Below are 17,283 nucleotides of genomic sequence, written 5' to 3'. Positions count from 1 at the left end.
CATATTGGACAGAATACAGTCAGGGTGCAACCAGGCCACACGTGCAAAACCCAAAACAAAATGTCTACTATTGGGTGTGAATCTGCATTTGAACAGGACTTGCTGAACAATTGAGTATGTTAGTAGCTGCAAAATGAACAATTTAGGATAATCGTTAAGTTTGCCGAGTGGTACATTCGTACTCGCTGGAAGTGATATACCTTAATTTGCAAGGATCTGTTCTGTACGAACTAAAGGAGTGCAGTAAATTCCTGAATCGGTGAAATCACAAGTGGTGAATTTGCTTATCTGTTCCAAAAATTAAGTCACAACAATACTCAACATCTGCAGGCAAAAATTATGTATCTGCAATTTTTAACCTATTTTTTAAATGAGCTCCACACTTGCAAATTTCATCATTCACGGGTTCTTGGGAATGGAAATCTCCTGTATCTGGAGGTATGACTGTGTTCAAGATTTAAGCCTTTTCTGAATTAACTGGGAACTTCGGGAGCTTGTGTTTTTTCCAAGACAATGACTGACGAATCCAAATCAAATTGCCAACTAATCAGCATGCTCTGCTCAGGTTGTATAAGTTGGTGTGATTGATTGCAATTTGGCATTCTTGCATTTGTCCTGATGAGCACCAGACACAATATCTCAGCAACATGTCTCTTTTCAGGAAGATTCAAGAATTTGGTTCTTAAGATACATCCAACTTTTAAAGTAGGATAATAAATTGATAGAAGGCTTGCATTTATGTTGCACTTACTCAACCTTGATGTCACAAGTGCTTTACAGCCAATAGGAGGCTTCACTGAATTTTCAGTATTGTGTTGTAGAAAATGTGGCAAAGGTCTCCATACAGCAAACTCTGACAAACAGCAACGCTAAAATAACTTTATCTGATTTTATTAATGTCAGTTCAGTGATCTTTCTTGGCTAGGCACTGCTGAGAGCTCCCTGATCTTCGAAATAGTTCAATGGTGTCTTCTACATACATGTCCTAAAATATAGTCTGAAAGTGGTATCTCCAACAGTGCAGTCCTCGTACAATTAGTCTGCTGGATTGTGAACCTAAACTACATCCACAAATCTCTGAGGTTGAACTTGAATATACAGCCATCTGATTCGAGGTGAAAGTGCTACTTTCAAGGGCATAGAAGCTCTCTGGAGTAGGACAGAATGTAGATCATCCATGATCTTATTGAATTTCGGAGCAGGCTCAAATGATCTAAATTCCGTAATTTGTGTGTCCATATATATTCACTGAACCAAGGCTCACAGCATATAAAGCTGTGTAGAAGTGTGGAGGACAGAAGTAAAACAGTAATCCTGAACCCACTCAAGTCATTTTACGGCCATATTTGAAGTAGTGCCCAGCTTTAGATTCCCTGTGCCAGGAATCTAATCAAGTCCATGGAGGGTAGAAAATTCTCTTTGAAGTTTTTTTTCATTCATTAATGGGGTGAGGTCACTACTGGCTAGGCAGCATTTATTGCCTATCCCTAATTGCCCAGAGGAAGTTCAGAGTCAACCACATTGCTGACAATTTGGAGTCACAAGTAGGCCAGACCAGGTCAGGATGGCAATTTCCCTCCCTAAAGGACATTAGTGAACCAAATGGGATTTTCCAGACATTAGACAGTGGGTTTGTTGTCGTTGTTAGATTCTTAATTCCAGATATTTTATTCAAATTCCACCATTTGCTGTGGCAGGATTTTGAACCTGGGTCCCCGGAACATTATCTGGGTCTGCGGATTAACAATCCCAGTGATAATGCCGCTAGGCCATTGCCTCCCCGTAATTTCCAGAGTGAGGAACTTGCAATTTGACAAGAAAGCCATGCTGTAAAAGATTTTCCACAATGAGGGGAAGTCCTTAAAAGTAAATGGAAGGAAAAGCTATCTCAATAGTAGTGATTCAGTTACTGGAGAGCCCAAATTTGAATATTATTGATGAAGGACCAAAGAGAGAGCCATGGAAATGTATTTTGAAATGCAACATATTTGGATATATTTTGCCTGGTCAATCTTTGAGGAAAGCTGAATCTGATATGAATACAAAAATAATGTTTAGATAATTGTTTTGTAAAAAGATAAAAGGGTGTGGGGCAGAGGCCTGTATCGATAAATGTTCGAGTGTTTCCAAGCTGCCGACAGTGTGATAGGGCAAATGGCCTTGGTGCTGTCAGTTCTTAGACCCGAGAAGCCAATCTCATCCATTTTGTCTTGTTCAAAAACTGATCATACTGCTCTTTTTGCTTCAGTCACTTTTCCTTCCACTGCATCTTCATTCTAATACACTTGAACTTTTGCCTGAAGCCTTCTGGCTTGTTGTTTCTCTTGCCTCCTTTTAATAATTAATATCTTCTGCAAAAAAAAAAGCCTGAGCCATTGATTTTGCTTCTCATCTCTGTCCCATCACGTTTTGCATCTTATTGCATATTGCTCAATGTACCTGTGTTTCTAAAGTGTAATGGTGGGATGGCCAGAGCATTGTTTATGAATTCAGCGAAACTCTTGTTTCTGTAGAACAGGTTGATAACTTTGAACTAATCTGATTGCTCATGTAAAGGTATGTGGTAAAGGAGAAGTAAATATTGGCTGGGTGCTGCTAAACATTTGGATATTCTTGGTTTGAGAGACTTCAAACTGGCTCACTGTTTGGTGAGTGAACTGTGTGCGTAAACTACAGACCAGAGCAACGCAAGATTCTAAAGTCTGCTGCCATCAGGTAAGACATGGGTTTGTATGTTCTTGGTTTTGAAAAAAAGCAAATGTTGAAGTGCGTGAAGATGATTTATGTTATCAAGTAGCCAAGGTTCTCATTTGTATTACTGCTTACTAAAATTGAGATCGCAGAATCACAGAAGATCATAGAATCCCTATAGTGTGGAAACAGGCCTTTCAGCCCCACAAATTCACTCCAGCCCTCAAAGCATCCCTCCCAGACACTCCTCTCTATAGCCCACCTAATCTACATATCCCTGAACACTAGGGGCAATTTAGCATGGCCAGTTCACTTAGCCTGCACATCTTTGGACTGTAGGAGGAAACCCACACAGACAAGGGGAGAACATGCAAACTCCACACAGTCACCCGAGCGTGGAATCGAACCCAGATTCCTAGTGTTGTGAGACAGCAGTGCTAACCACAAAACCATCAAAAACAAAGAAAAAGAAGAACGAAGAAAATTACAGCTCAGGAACAGACCCTTCGGCCCTCCAAGCCTGTGCTGATCGAGATCCTCTGTCTAACCTGTCATCTATTTTCTAAGGGTCTCTGTCCCTTTGCTCCCTGCCCATCCATGTACCTGTCCAGAAACATGTTAAAAGACACTAACGTGTCTGCGTCTACCACCTCCGCTGGCAACGTGTTCCAGACACCCACCACTCTCTGCATTAAGAGCTTTCCACACATATCTCCTTTAAACTTTCCTCCTCTCACTTTGAACTCAGGACCCGTAGTACTTGAGTCCCCCACTCTGGGAAAAAGCTTCTTGCTATCCACCTTGTCTATATCCCTCATGATTTTGTAGACCTCAGTCAGGTCCCCCTCAATCTCTGTCTCTCTAATGTAAATCATCCTAATCTACTCAACCTCTCTTCATAGCTAGCACCCTCCATACCATGCAACATCCTGGTGAACCTCCTCTGCACCCTCTCCAAAGCATCCACATCCTTTTGGTAATGTGGCAACCAGAACTGTACACAGTACTCTAAATGTGGCCGAACCAAAGTCTTATACAACTGTAACATGACCTGCTAACTCTTGTACTCAGTACCGCATCCGATGAAGGAAAGTATGCTGTATGCCTTTTTGATCACTCTATTGACCTGCGTTGCCACTTTCAGAGAACAGTGGACCTGAACACCCAGATCTCTCTGTTCATCAATATTCCCCAGGACTTTTCCATTTACTGTATAGTTCACCCTCGAAGTAGATCTTCCAAAATGTATCACCTCGCATTTGCCCGGATTGAATTCCATCATGATGCCCGTGGTGCTACAGTGTGTGTCCAGAGGAAAGTAAGTGTAGTCCTGTGTTTAATAGAATTGTTAGGTTGTTATAGTTGTTCATAGGAATGCTCCCAGGCTGAATTTGGCACAGTCATGGAATTATGCCAGCTAGCCAAAAACTTTGAAGTAGTGATAAGTTTGATGGGACAGCTTACAGAAGAGTAGTAGTTTAGGAAGGGAATTCCAGAATTTAAGGTCACCACTGTTAGAGCTATGGAAATTGGTGATGCACAAGAGAAGAATAAATGTTCAGAAATCTCAGGGGATATAGGAAGTTGTAGTGATAAAAAGACAACAATATCAATGAACAAGTTTCTTAACCCAGTAAGTATGTTAGATATCTATGTTCGGTCTTTCAGATTGTAGCCAGCAAATTAAATGATCATGTGAACTCAAGTGCAGGAAGTATGTTGAATCATTTTATTCTTGGGTGATCTAGATTTAACACCACTTTTTGTGCATAATTTTAAGAGAATTAAAATGAATTTGACAATTTCCAACTTTAGAGACAGTTCAAAAATCTGAGCGGGTTACAACCAGCTGGACTGAATTACGATAGAGATCTGTCAGGATCCAGTTCGATGTGTGGAACAGACACATGAGCTGAGTAGCCAACTTATGTTTTTACAAGAATCTGCAATTGTAGATTGTCAGTTAATTTTTAGTGGAGGTCAGCCATGAAACCCGAGATGTCACGGGGTCATGTTGTCTGTGTCTGTAGGATTGTCCTGATGACGCATACAATTTAGTTCTTTGCCATGTGTCAAAATTTAATCTGACATGAGTTGTTCAAAATGGGTGAAATAAACATAATTCTTGTATAGAAGATAACAAAGTGTGGAGCTGGATGAACACAGCAGGCCAAGCAGCATCTCGGGAGCACAATCTTGTATAATTGACTTTTTTCCAAATGTAAGAAATAATATTTACTTGGATGTTGGCGGGGCGAGAGTTGAGAGATGATAAATCCTTCTGCATTGAGGAAGGGAGGGAAGCAGAGAAAAGGAAATTATAAGTCAGTTTGTCATGGGGCAGGTATGAACGTCATTCATTAAAGGGATTATTGTCATAAATTTAGAAAAACTCAAGGTAATTAAGAAGAGTCAACACGATTTCATGAAGAGGAAATCATGTGTAACCAATTTATGAGATTACTTTGAAGGAGTAACATGCTGAAAAGGATAAAGTATTTTTCTTGGATTACTAGAAGTCATTTGAGAAGTTGCTGCATCAAAGATTGTTGAGGAAAATAACAGTTCATCGTGTAAGGAATAACACATTAAAACAATTAGAAGATTGGCAGAAAACAGTATGCATATATGGTCTTTGACTGGGCAGAATGTAACTTGTGGGATCATGCAGGTGTCTGTACCAGGGCCTCAAAAGTTTACAATTTATGTCAATGACTTGGATGAGGGGAGAGAAGGTATGGTTTGTTTTTTTTTAAATCTGCAGATAAAACCAAGGAAGAGAAATTATATTGTGAAGTGGTCAGATATAAATGGTTTGGATGAGTAGGCAAGTGTTAAGTTGTTCACTTCAGAAGGACAAATGAAAATGTAGGGTATTACTTAAATGAACAGCTATGGAATTCTGAAATGCAAAGTGATTTAGCTGTTCTAATGCATGACTCAAAACATTTTCAAGAAGTCGATTGGAGTACTTAAATTGCAAGAGGAGATGAATGTGAAGTAAGGGTGTTTTATGCTTCAGTTATACAGGGCATTGGCAAGATGACAATTTGATTTTTGTGCACAGTTTTGGTCTCCTTATTTAAATAGGAATGTAATTGTGATGGAGGCAGTTTGCTATATTTATTGCTGGAATGAGTGTTGATGTTTCAATGACCTTTCCTCTCGTTCTTCTAAACCCCAGAAAGGTCAGGCTTCAATTCCTTCGTCTTTCCTCCAAAGGAAAGTCCCACTATCCAAGGATTCATTCTGTTGACCAGCCACTACAAAAGTGGACCCACCAAGGTTCTGTACAATTGGCACAAAACATTTTAACTCTTCACTCAAATTTTCTTACAATATAAAACCTCTAGAATTATCTCCCTAAACATCTTCACTTCATTAGCTCTGCTGAAGACACCGTTTAAAAAGCTATTTAACTGAGCTGTTGGGCACTTTCCTCATGATTTCTTCACATTATGCATTAATAAACATTTTGCTTGTTGACTGTCCTGTGAAGTGTCTTGGGTCATAGACTGATACAATGTAGAATCAGACCCTACGGTTGAACCAGTCCGCACTGATCACATTCACAAACTAACGTGGCTCCACCTGGCTGCGTTTGGCCCATATCCCTTCAAACCATTTTTATTCATGTATTTATCCAAGTGTCATAACTATCTGCACCTGCCACTTCCCCTGGCAGTTCATTCGACAAACTAACCATACTATGCTAAACAAAAAGTTGCCCCTCATGTCCTCAAGTCTTTCTCCTCTCACCTTAAATGCCCCTAGTTTTGAACTCATCCCCACCCCCAACTTCTTATGGAAAGATCTTTACTGTTAACCTTATCTATGTATATCATGATTTTATAAACATGTATAAGGTCACCCCTCAACCTCCTGTGCTCCAGTGGAAAAAGTCCCAACCTATCCAAGTTATTTTTATAATTCAAACCCTCCATTCCTGGCAGTATTCGTGATAAATCTTTTCTGAACCTTCTCTAGTTTAATAATAATCTTCTATAGCAAGGTGACCAGAACTGTGTACGCTACTCTTGAGAGGTTTCACTCAGTGTCCTGGACAACCTCCAACATGGTGTCCCATCTCCAAACTCAAAAGGCCTGCGCAACGAGGGCAAGCATGCAAAACACCTTAACAACTATTTCTAGCTATGATGCAGATTTCAAAGAATTACATACCTGAATCCCTAGGTGTCTCTGTTCTACAACACTACCCAGGGCCTTGCTGTTAATTGTATAAGCCCTGCTCTTGTTTGTTTTACCAAAATGCAACACCTTGCATTTACCCAAATTAACTTCCATCTGCCCCTCAGCCCATTGACCCAGTTGATCAAGATAGTTCCGCTACGTTAAATGTACTACATAAAGGCACATTAGCCTGATCAGTAGATCACCATAAGCTTGTGAAAGGGAGTCTAGAATAAAAACAAGGATTCATATTTTAATTCCCTGCCTAATGGCTACTATAGATACTGTGCTGATGAGAGGGTAGAATTGGATTCCACGATTACATTGCCATCCAGCCAACCTTGCACCCTCTTTCCCTGTAGATGAATAGTCTTATGGAACATACTGTCAAGTTCAAAGAGGAAAAATTACCTGAGGTACGAGAGGTTGAGCAGTGCCCTGGGGGACCCTTGACCTGCAAGCAGTCAAAGTCACCACAGGAGGAGAGCAGTTTTATAACTCTCAGAAGAAAATAGCCTCAAAATATTAAAAATAAGCTGAGTGCGCCCACTTGCACAGTTATTTCTTAATGTCACTCGGTATTTGGTTCACCAATAAGGCAGATATGTTGTAACTAGTTCTGTCTGTTCAATGTCTTTTGACACTAAATGTTAATTGTGAATGTTGCCTCACAGTTTATCTTTGTTGTACTCCTGCTTACCCCTTCCTACAGGACATATGCTAGCATGTGTTGGTTAGCTGAATCAGCTGCACAGTCGGTTTGTGATGTATTGATATAAACAGCATGGGTTCAATTCCTACACCAACTGAGTTGACCATGAAGGACTCTCCTTCTCATCATCCTTTCTCTCCTGAGGCATGGGCACTCCAGTTAAACCACCAGCAGTCGCTTTCATGAGAGAGCAACCCTATGGTCTGGTTGGACAACAGTAATTTTACATGAACCTTGTGGTTATTGTTCGTAATTCAAAGGCGTGAATTTATCAGAAGTGATAGGTCACATTCCCACAGTAACACATTATTGAATTAAATTAACGAAATGAAAAATGTGGAATTTCTAAAAAGCGCAGGAGTTATAGCGAGCATGAAACTACCGAATTGTTGTGAAAAAGTATCTTGTTTATAGATTTTGTTTAAGGGAGATAATCAGCACCCTTTGATCTGATCTAGAAGTGACTCCAATAACATGGATGACTCATAATTGCCCTCTGAAATGTCCTAGATCAATCATCTCCAAAAAGGAAGCTCACAACTTTGTCAGGGGAATTGGGGATTGTTAAATTGCTCCAGTTTCCTCCCACAGTCCATCGATGTGCTGGTTAGGTGGATTTGCCGTGCTAAATTGCCCATCGTGTCCAGGGGTGTGCCAGAAAAGGTGATTGGCCATGGGAAATGCAGGGTTACAGGGAGAGGTTGGCGGTGGTGGGGCGGGTACTGATTGGGTGGGATACTTTTGGGAGAGTTCATGTGGACTTGATGACTCAAGTTACCCGCTTTCACGCTTTAGGGATTCTATGAAATGCTGGCCTCGCCTGTATTGCCTAAGTTCCATGGATGAGTTTCAGTAAAAAGATTTTGCTGTGATTTTCATACAAACACTTAAGAATTATGATCGTGCAAGTCATCCCATCTGACTCCATATTTGCACTACCAGAGTCAAGGATGGGAGATTTATGGTTGAGCTGAGTCTCTTCTGTTGAAACTGCAATAATTACACAAAAGCCAGCACGCACATGCCATACTTCATACTCCCTACATCTAGAATTTATTTAAACCAATCAGCATAACTTGCTATTGATTTTCCACCTTATCACTGTCATTTTTATATTGCTTCTCTGAATTCCTTATTGGATTTGTTTGTAACCTTACCTTAAATTGATGTTAAAATAGTATCAGAGATAATGGGAACTGCAGATGCTGGAGATTCCAAGATAATAAAATGTGAGGCTGGATGAACACAGCAGGCCAAGCAGCATCTCAGGAGCACAAAAGCTGACGTTTCGGGCCTAGACCCTTCATCAGAGAGGGGGATGGGGGGAGGGAACTGGAATAAATAGGGAGAGAGGGGGAGGCGGACCGAAGATGGAGAGCAAAGAAGATAGGTGGAGAGGGTGTGGGTGGGGAGGTAGGGAGGGGATAGGTCAGTCCAGGGAAGACGGACAGGTCAAGGAGGTGGGATGAGGTTAGTAGGTAGCTGGGGGTGGGAGGAAGGGATGGGTGAGAGGAAGAACCGGTTAGGGAGGCAGAGACAGGTTGGACTGGTTTTGGGATGCAGTGGGTGGGGGGGAAGAGCTGGGCTGGTTGTGTGGTGCAGTGGGGGGAGGGGATGAACTGGGCTGGTTTAGGGATGCAGTGGGGGAAGGGGAGATTTTGAAACTGGTGAAGTCCACATTGATACCATATGGCTGCAGGGTTCCCAGGCGGAATATGAGTTGCTGTTCCTGCAACCTTCGGGTGGCATCATTGTGGCAGTGCAGGAGGCCCATGATGGACATGTCATCAAGAGAATGGGAGGGGGAGTGGAAATGGTTTGCGACTGGGAGGTGCAGTTGTTTGTTGCGAACTGAGCGGAGGTGTTCTGCAAAGCGGTCCCCAAGCCTCCGCTTGGTTTCCCCAATGTAGAGAAAGCCGCACCGGGTACAGTGGATGCAGTATACCACATTGGCAGATGTGCAGGTGAACCTCTGCTTAATGTGGAATGTCATCTTGGGGCCTGGGATGGGGGTGAGGGAGGAGGTGTGGGGACAAGTGTAGCATTTCCTGCGGTTGCAGGGGAAGGTGCCGGGTGTGGTGGGGTTGGAGGGCAGTGTGGAGCGAACAAGGGAGTCACGGAGAGAGTGGTCTCTGCGGAAAGCAGACAGGGGTGGGGATGGAAAAATGTCTTGGGTGGTGGGGTCGGATTGTAAATGGCGGAAGTGTCGGAGGATAATGCGTTGTATCCGGAGGTTGGTAGGGTGGTGTGTGAGAACGAGGGGGATCCTCTTGGGGCGGTTGTGGCGGGGGCGGGGTGTGAGGGATGTGTCGCGGGAAATGCGGGAGACGCGGTCAAGGGCGTTCTCAATCACCGTGGGGGGGAAGTTGCGGTCCTTAAAGAACTTGGACATCTGGGATGTGCGGGAGTGGAATGTCTTATCGTGGGAGCAGATGCGGCGGAGGCGGAGGAATTGGGAATAGGGGATGGAGTTTTTGCAGGAGGGTGGGTGGGAGGAGGTGTATTCTAGGTAGCTGTGGGAGTCGGTGGGCTTGAAATGGACATCAGTTACAAGCTGGTTGCCTGAGATGGAGACTGAGAGGTCCAGGAAGGTGAGGGATGTGCTGGAGATGGCCCAGGTGAACTGAAGGTTGGGGTGGAAGGTGTTGGTGAAGTGGATGAACTGTTCGAGCTCCTCTGGGGAGCAAGAGGCGGCGCCGATACAGTCATCAATGTACCGGAGGAAGAGGTGGGGTTTGGGGCCTGTGTAGGTGCGGAAGATGGACTGTTCCACGTAACCTACAAAGAGGCAGGCATAGCTGGGGCCCATGCGGGTGCCCATGGCCACCCCTTTAGTCTGTAGGAAGTGGGAGGAGTCAAAAGAGAAGTTGTTGAGTGTGAGGACGAGTTCCGCTAGGCGGATGAGAGTGTCGGTGGAGGGGGCCTGGTCGGGCCTGCGGGACAGGAAGAAGCGGAGGGCCTTGAGGCCATCTCCATGCGGAATGCAGGTGTACAGGGACTGGACGTCCATGGTGAATATGAGGTGTTGGGGGCCAGGGAATTGGAAGTCCTGGAGGAGGTGGAGGGCGTGGGTGGTGTCACGGACATAGGTGGGGAGTTCCTGGACCAAAGGGGAGAAAATGGAGTCCAGATAGGTGGAGATGAGTTCGGTGGGGCAGGAGCAGGCTGCATCCACTGTACCCGGTGCGGCTTTCTCTACATTGGGGAAACCAAGCGGAGGCTTGGGGACCGCTTTGCAGAACACCTCCGCTCAGTTCGCAACAAACAACTGCACCTCCCAGTCGCAAACCATTTCCACTCCCCCTCCCATTCTCTTGATGACATGTCCATCATGGGCCTCCTGCACTGCCACAATGATGCCACCCGAAGGTTGCAGGAACAGCAACTCATATTCCGCCTGGGAACCCTGCAGCCATATGGTATCAATGTGGACTTCACCAGTTTCAAAATCTCCCCTTCCCCCACTGCATCCCTAAACCAGCCCAGTTCATCCCCTCCCCCCACTGCACCACACAACCAGCCCAGCTCTTCCCCCCCACCCACTGCATCCCAAAACCAGTCCAACCTGTCTCTGCCTCCCTAACCGGTTCTTCCTCTCACCCATCCCTTCCTCCCACCCCCAGCCGCACCCCCAGCTACCTACTAACCTCATCCCACCTCCTTGACCTGTCCGTCTTCCCTGGACTGACCTATCCCCTCCCTACCTCCCCACCCACACCCTCTCCACCTATCTTCTTTGCTCTCCATCTTCGGTCCGCCTCCCCCTCTCTCCCTATTTATTCCAGTTCCCTCCCCCCATCCCCCTCTCTGATGAAGGGTCTCGGCCCGAAACGTCAGCTTTTGTGCTCCTGAGATGCTGCTTGGCCTGCTGTGTTCATCCAGCCTCACATTTTATTATCTTAAATTGATGTTCCCTAGTTTTGATCTTCCCCACAAATAGGAAGAGCATCTACTACTACCCTATCACATCTGTTTCAAAATCTGAAAAGATTTCTATCACTGCATTTGTCTTTTCAAGGTCAGCTACAAGGAAAAGTAGGCAAGTCTCTGTCCAGGTGAGCAGAATTTTATTCTGTTTATTATAAAGCTATTCTTCCAACTGGAAAGCAGCAGAAGAGGACAAAAAAACGCGTGCTGGACCTTAGAGATAGGAGTAAACCATTCAGCCCCTTTGGCCTGCTGCGGCTGATCCGTATACTAACTCTCATCTACCCACTTTGGTCCTGTAATTCAAAGGCAAGGAAGTCAGCGAAAGTAATACTCTCCTGATTAAATCAAATCTGTTATCAGATTCTGTTGGCTCAGTTTGTAACTAAAGCAGTGTTACCTATGGAATAAGAAAGAGTTGAAAAATTAATTAATGTTACATAAGTGATTACACTTTAGAAATAATTATTTAGCAGTAAAACACTGACATCCTGGGCGCATGCCAGATGTTGTAAAAATCCAGCTTGTTGATTTTTCCCTTCTGTTCTCTATATGCTCCTTTTTTTCTGAACTTCCACACAGCCCAAGCCTGTACTGAGTTAATTAAGCGACTTCTCATTGGTTTAACTGATATTGAGATATCATCAGTCTAAAGAATGATGTTGTGCATGTTTTAATGTTCCATTGTGGGTATTTTGTCTGCCTAACAGTCTGCCATCAATGATGGTATCCACTAGGTAATGTGTAAGTATTTTGTGTTATGCTATGCAAAATCCAAGAATTTGAACTGACTTACCCAATCATGTATTAGGTAAATTATGCAGTACTGATTTAGCAATCATCATGTATTGAAGTGTATCTCAGGATCATACAATATAGTAGGAGACCATCAGGCTTATTTTGCCCGTGCTAGCTCCTCAAAAGACCTGCCAATCCAATTCTTCCCTAGTCATGACCAAGTGTTAACTTGGGGATGGAGTTAAATGTAGGAAAGTGTTAGGTCATGCAATTTGGAATGAAGTAATTATTAAAAAGTTTTTATTCACTCAGATTTATAGCACAGACAAGGCCCTTTGACCCATCAAGTCTCCACCAGTCAAAAGCAGACTAGACATGCTCATGAGATAGTAGGAATTGCTGATGCTGGAGAATCTGCGATAACATGGTGTGAGGCTGCATGAACACAGAAGGCTGAGCAGGAAAGCTTGACATTTCGGGTTGGGACCCTTCAGAAATGGGCGAGGGGAAGGGAATTCTGAAATAAATAGGGATACAGGGAGGCGGATAGAAGATGGATAAAGGAGGAGATAGGGTGAGAGGAGACAGACAGGTCAAAGAGGCAGGGTTAGAGCCAGTCAAGGTGAATGTGGTTGGGGAGTTAGGGGGCGGGAAATAGGTCAGTCCAGGGAGTACGGAGAGGTCAGTGGAGGTGGGATGAGGTTAATGGGTCGGGGATGGGGTTTGAGGTGGGAGGAATGGTTAGGGAGGCAAGGACTAGCTGCTTTTGGCATGTGGTCGGGGGAGGGGAGATTTTGAAGCTTGTGAAGTCCACATTGATACCATTGGGCTGCAGGGTTCCCAAGTGAAACATGAGATGCTGTTCCTGCATCTTTCGGGTGGCATCATTGTGGCAATGCAGGAGGCCCGGGATGGACATGTCGTCTGAGGAGTTGCGGGGGTGGGGGTGGGAATTGAAATGGCTCGCGACTGGGAGGTGTCGTTGTTTGTTGCATAGATGTTCTGCAAAGTGCCCCCAAGCCTCCGTTTAGTTTCCCCGATATAGAGGTGGCCACAGTGGGAGCAGTGGATACAGTATATCACGTTAACAGTTGTGCACATGAACATCTGTTTGATGTGAAAAGTTTTCCTAGGCCCTGGGATGGGGGTGAGGGGGGAGGTATAGGGGCAGGTGTAGCACTTGCTTTGGTTGCAGGGAAATGTGCCGGGGATGTTGGGGCTGGAGGGGAGTGTGGAGCAGACAAGGGAGTCACGGAGAGAGTGGTCCCTCCAGAAAGCGCATACAAGTGGGGAGGGAAAAATGTCTTTGGTGGTGGGGCCTGATTGCAGATGGCAGAAATGTCGGAGGATGATGCATTGGATTTGGAGGTTGGTGGGGTGTTACGTGAGGACGAGGGAGATTCTGTTTTGGTTATTGCGGATAGGGGATGTGAAGAATGAGTTGCGGGAAATGTGGTCCAAGGCATTTTTGATCACTGTGGAGGGGATGTTGCAGTTTTTGGAAAAAGAGGACATCTGGGATGTTCGGGAGTGGAATGCCTCATCTTGGGGGCAGAGGCGAAGGAATTGGGATTGGGGATGGCATTTTTACAGGAAGGTGGGTGAGAGGAGGAATATTCTAGTTAGTTGTGGGAGTCAGTAGGCTTAAAATGGATATCGGTTTCCAGGTGGATGCCAGAGATGAAGACAGACTGGTCCAGGAAGGAGAGAGAGGTGTCAGAGATGGTCCAGGTAAACTTAAGGTTGTGGTTGAAGATGTTAGTGAAGTGGATGAACTGTTCGAGCTCCTCGTGGGAACACAAGGCAACGCCAAAACAGCCATCAATGTAATGGAGGAAGACATGGGGGATATGGCCAGTGTAGCTTTGGAAGAGGCATTGTTCCACGTACCCTACAAAGAGGCAGGCATAGCTTGGGCCCACGAGGGTACATATGGCCACCTCCCTTTTGTTTGTAGGAAGTGAGAGGAATTAATGGAGAAATTGTTGAGTGTGAAGATGAGTTTGGGTAAGCGGATGAGGGTGTCAGTGGAGGGGGACTGGTCGGGTCTGCGGGACAGGAAGAAGCGGAGGGCTTTTCGGCCATCGGCTTGGGGAATGCAAGTGTTTAGAACTGGATGTACAGGGAAGATGAAGTGTTGAGGACTGGGGAATTGGAAGTTCTGGAGCAGGTGGAGAGCGTGGGTGGTGTCACGGACGTAGGTAGGGAGTCCCTGGACCATGGGGGAAAAATGGAATCCAGATAGGTGGAGATGAGTTTGGTGGGCAGGAGCAGGCGGAGACTATGGGCCAACCCAAGGCAGTCAGATTTCTGGATTTTGGGAAGGAGATAGAAGCAGGCAGTGCAGGGTTGAGGAACGATGAGGTTGGAGGCTGTGGGTCGGAGGTCACCTGAGGTGATGAGGTTGTAAATGGTTTGGGAGATGATGGTTTGCTGCTCGGGGTGGGGTCATGATCCAGGGGGCGGTAGGAGGAGGTGTCGGAGAGTTGGTGCCTGGCCTCAGCGATTTAGAGGTCAGTGCGCCATACTACAACTGCCCCTCCGTTGTCCGTGGGTTTTATGGTGAGGTTGGGATTGGAGCGGAGGGCTGTGTGTTTTGCGGGGGAGAGGTTGAAGTGGGTGAGAGGGGTTGAGAGGTTGAGGTGATTGATGTCTTGACGACAGTTAGAGATGACGAGGTTGAGGGAGGGTAGGAGGCCTTGGGGTGGTTTGCAGGAGGAGGCGCGTTGGAGGCGGGAGAAGGGGTCAGTGAAGGGAGGGTTAGTTTCACAATTAAAGAAGTAAGCACGAAGGCGGCGGAAAAACTCAATATATAGATGGGAGTTATATTCATCAATGTGTGGGTGGAGGGGGCAAAGGTGAGACCCTCTGTGCAATTAGCGATGGGCAATAAATGCTGGCCTAGTCAGTGAAATGAACAAGGGAAAGAATCAGTGATGGTAACGCTTTGAATGTCAAGAGTTGGTGATTAGGTTGTCTTGTTGGAAATGACCATTACGTAGTGTCGGTGTCAGATGAATGTTACCTGCCATTTTCAGCCCAAGCCTGAGTATTATGTAGGTCCTGCATGTAGACATGGATTGCTTCAGTATATGAGGAGCCCTGAATTGTGCTGAACATTGTGTAGCCGTTGGCGAGCATCCTAACTTTGATCTTACGATGGACACTAAACTGAGGAATTCCTGTAGAGATGACTGACCTCCAAAATCTTGTTTTATGCTAAGTATGTCTCCAACCAGTGGTGGGATTCCTTCGATGATTCTTGTATCTGGTTTTGCTAGGATTCCTTGATGCCAAACTCAGTCAAATGTAGCCTTCTCGAGGGCTGTCACTCTTTCTTCACCTCACCTGCTGTAAAGAAGAAAGCAGCCAAGTGGTCCTGGCCGAACCCAAACTGAGTACCAGTGAGCAGGTTATTGTTGAACACTTCTGACACCTTCCGGCACTTTGCCAATGTTCGAGAGTACAGGGTCAGGTTGGATTACACTTTTTTTTTTGTGCGCATGTAGTTTTTCATATTGTGGAGCAGATGCCGATGATGTAGTTTAACTGGAAAAACTTGACGAGGGGATGCAGCAAGTTCTGGAGCCCATGTCTTCAGTACTGCTGCGATAGCCTTTGCAGTATCCAGTGCCTCCCTCCGTTTCTTGATGTTGCATGAAGTGAACTGAATTGACTGAAGTCTAACATCTGATACTGGAGACCGCTGGACGAGTCCTAGATGGATCACAAAGTGTGAAGCTGGATAAACACAGCAGGTCAAGCAGTTTCGGGCCTGGACCCTTCATCTGATGAAGGCTCTAGGCCCGAAACATCAGCTTTTGTGCTCCTGAGATGCTGCTTGGCCTGCTGTGTTCATCCAGCTTCACACTTTGTTATCTTGGATTCTCCGGCATCTGCAGTTCCCATTATCCTAGATGGATCAGTTGCCTTTTGCAATGATGTTCAGTATTACCCTATCATTGCAGGTGGAGGTACTGTTTCCTGAGCAGGACTACCATTTTTCAAAAAAACAAATAAAAAGGACATAGATAATTTTCCACGTTGTCAAATACGTCCATGTTTAATCTATGCTGGAACAGGTTGACTAGGTGTATGGCTAGTTCTGAAACACATGTCTTCTGTACCACTGCTGGAATATTGTGTGAGCCTATAGCATTTGCATTATCTCGTGTTCACTGCTGCACAAAAACCCATCAGTCCTGATTTGCAGTCAACAAACTCCCAAAATCAATGTGATAGTTAGCAGTGTGTGTTTTGTAATGTTGATTTGAGGTGGAAATATCAGTGCGGGCATGGGCATTAATCCCCATTCTTCAAAATTGTTGTAGGTTGTTTTGCCAAACCAAACAGACCAGTCGGCTGGCTGGTTTAACTTTTCACCTGAAAGATGACACCTCTGACGGTGCAAAAATGCATTGGGTATCAGGTTTCATATTTGTGATGGGCCCTCAGAGTGTGACTTGAACGCTGAGCCTTGTGTGCAGCCAGCTGATTCTGTTGGAAGTGATGGAACCTGAATGTTGTCCTCATGGCGCACAATGTGACTTTCAGATCCTCTTGCATCTGCTGTTATGCTGACTACTACTCGTCCTTAACCACTGCTGTCCAGCACAGCCCCATATGAAGACATGTTTCTTTCATCCACTTGAAGTCGATGAAAGACCATGATGAAAATAGAACATTGACTCTCCTCCAAATCTGCCAGCAGCTGGCAGACTGCCTCACTCAGTTCAGTTACTGGTTATGATATCATCTCAAACACAAAAGGCAGTGATCACAGGCAATAAAGGTCCATCACTGGAAAAGGAGGAGGTGGAGGTGTGTGTGTACACTAGAATCACCTGCTGTGGCTTTGCCAATTCCCTAAAAATATCACCATGGGGTTTTATTAAGATGTGACGAATGAAAAAGGCTGTCAGTTTTAATTTGAGCAGTTTGTGTGGGTTGTTGGCAGATCTGAGAGTCTATCAGTGCTGGTATCTGTGCTGCCTTCCTCTTTTAGGGGATTGGTTTTCTCATTT

This window comes from Stegostoma tigrinum, chromosome 3 (genome assembly GCF_030684315.1).
Source record: "Stegostoma tigrinum isolate sSteTig4 chromosome 3, sSteTig4.hap1, whole genome shotgun sequence".
NCBI lineage: Eukaryota > Metazoa > Chordata > Chondrichthyes > Orectolobiformes > Stegostomatidae > Stegostoma > Stegostoma tigrinum.
The sequence above is the reverse complement of the archived record's forward strand: the minus strand, read 5'-3'. Positions refer to the sequence as shown.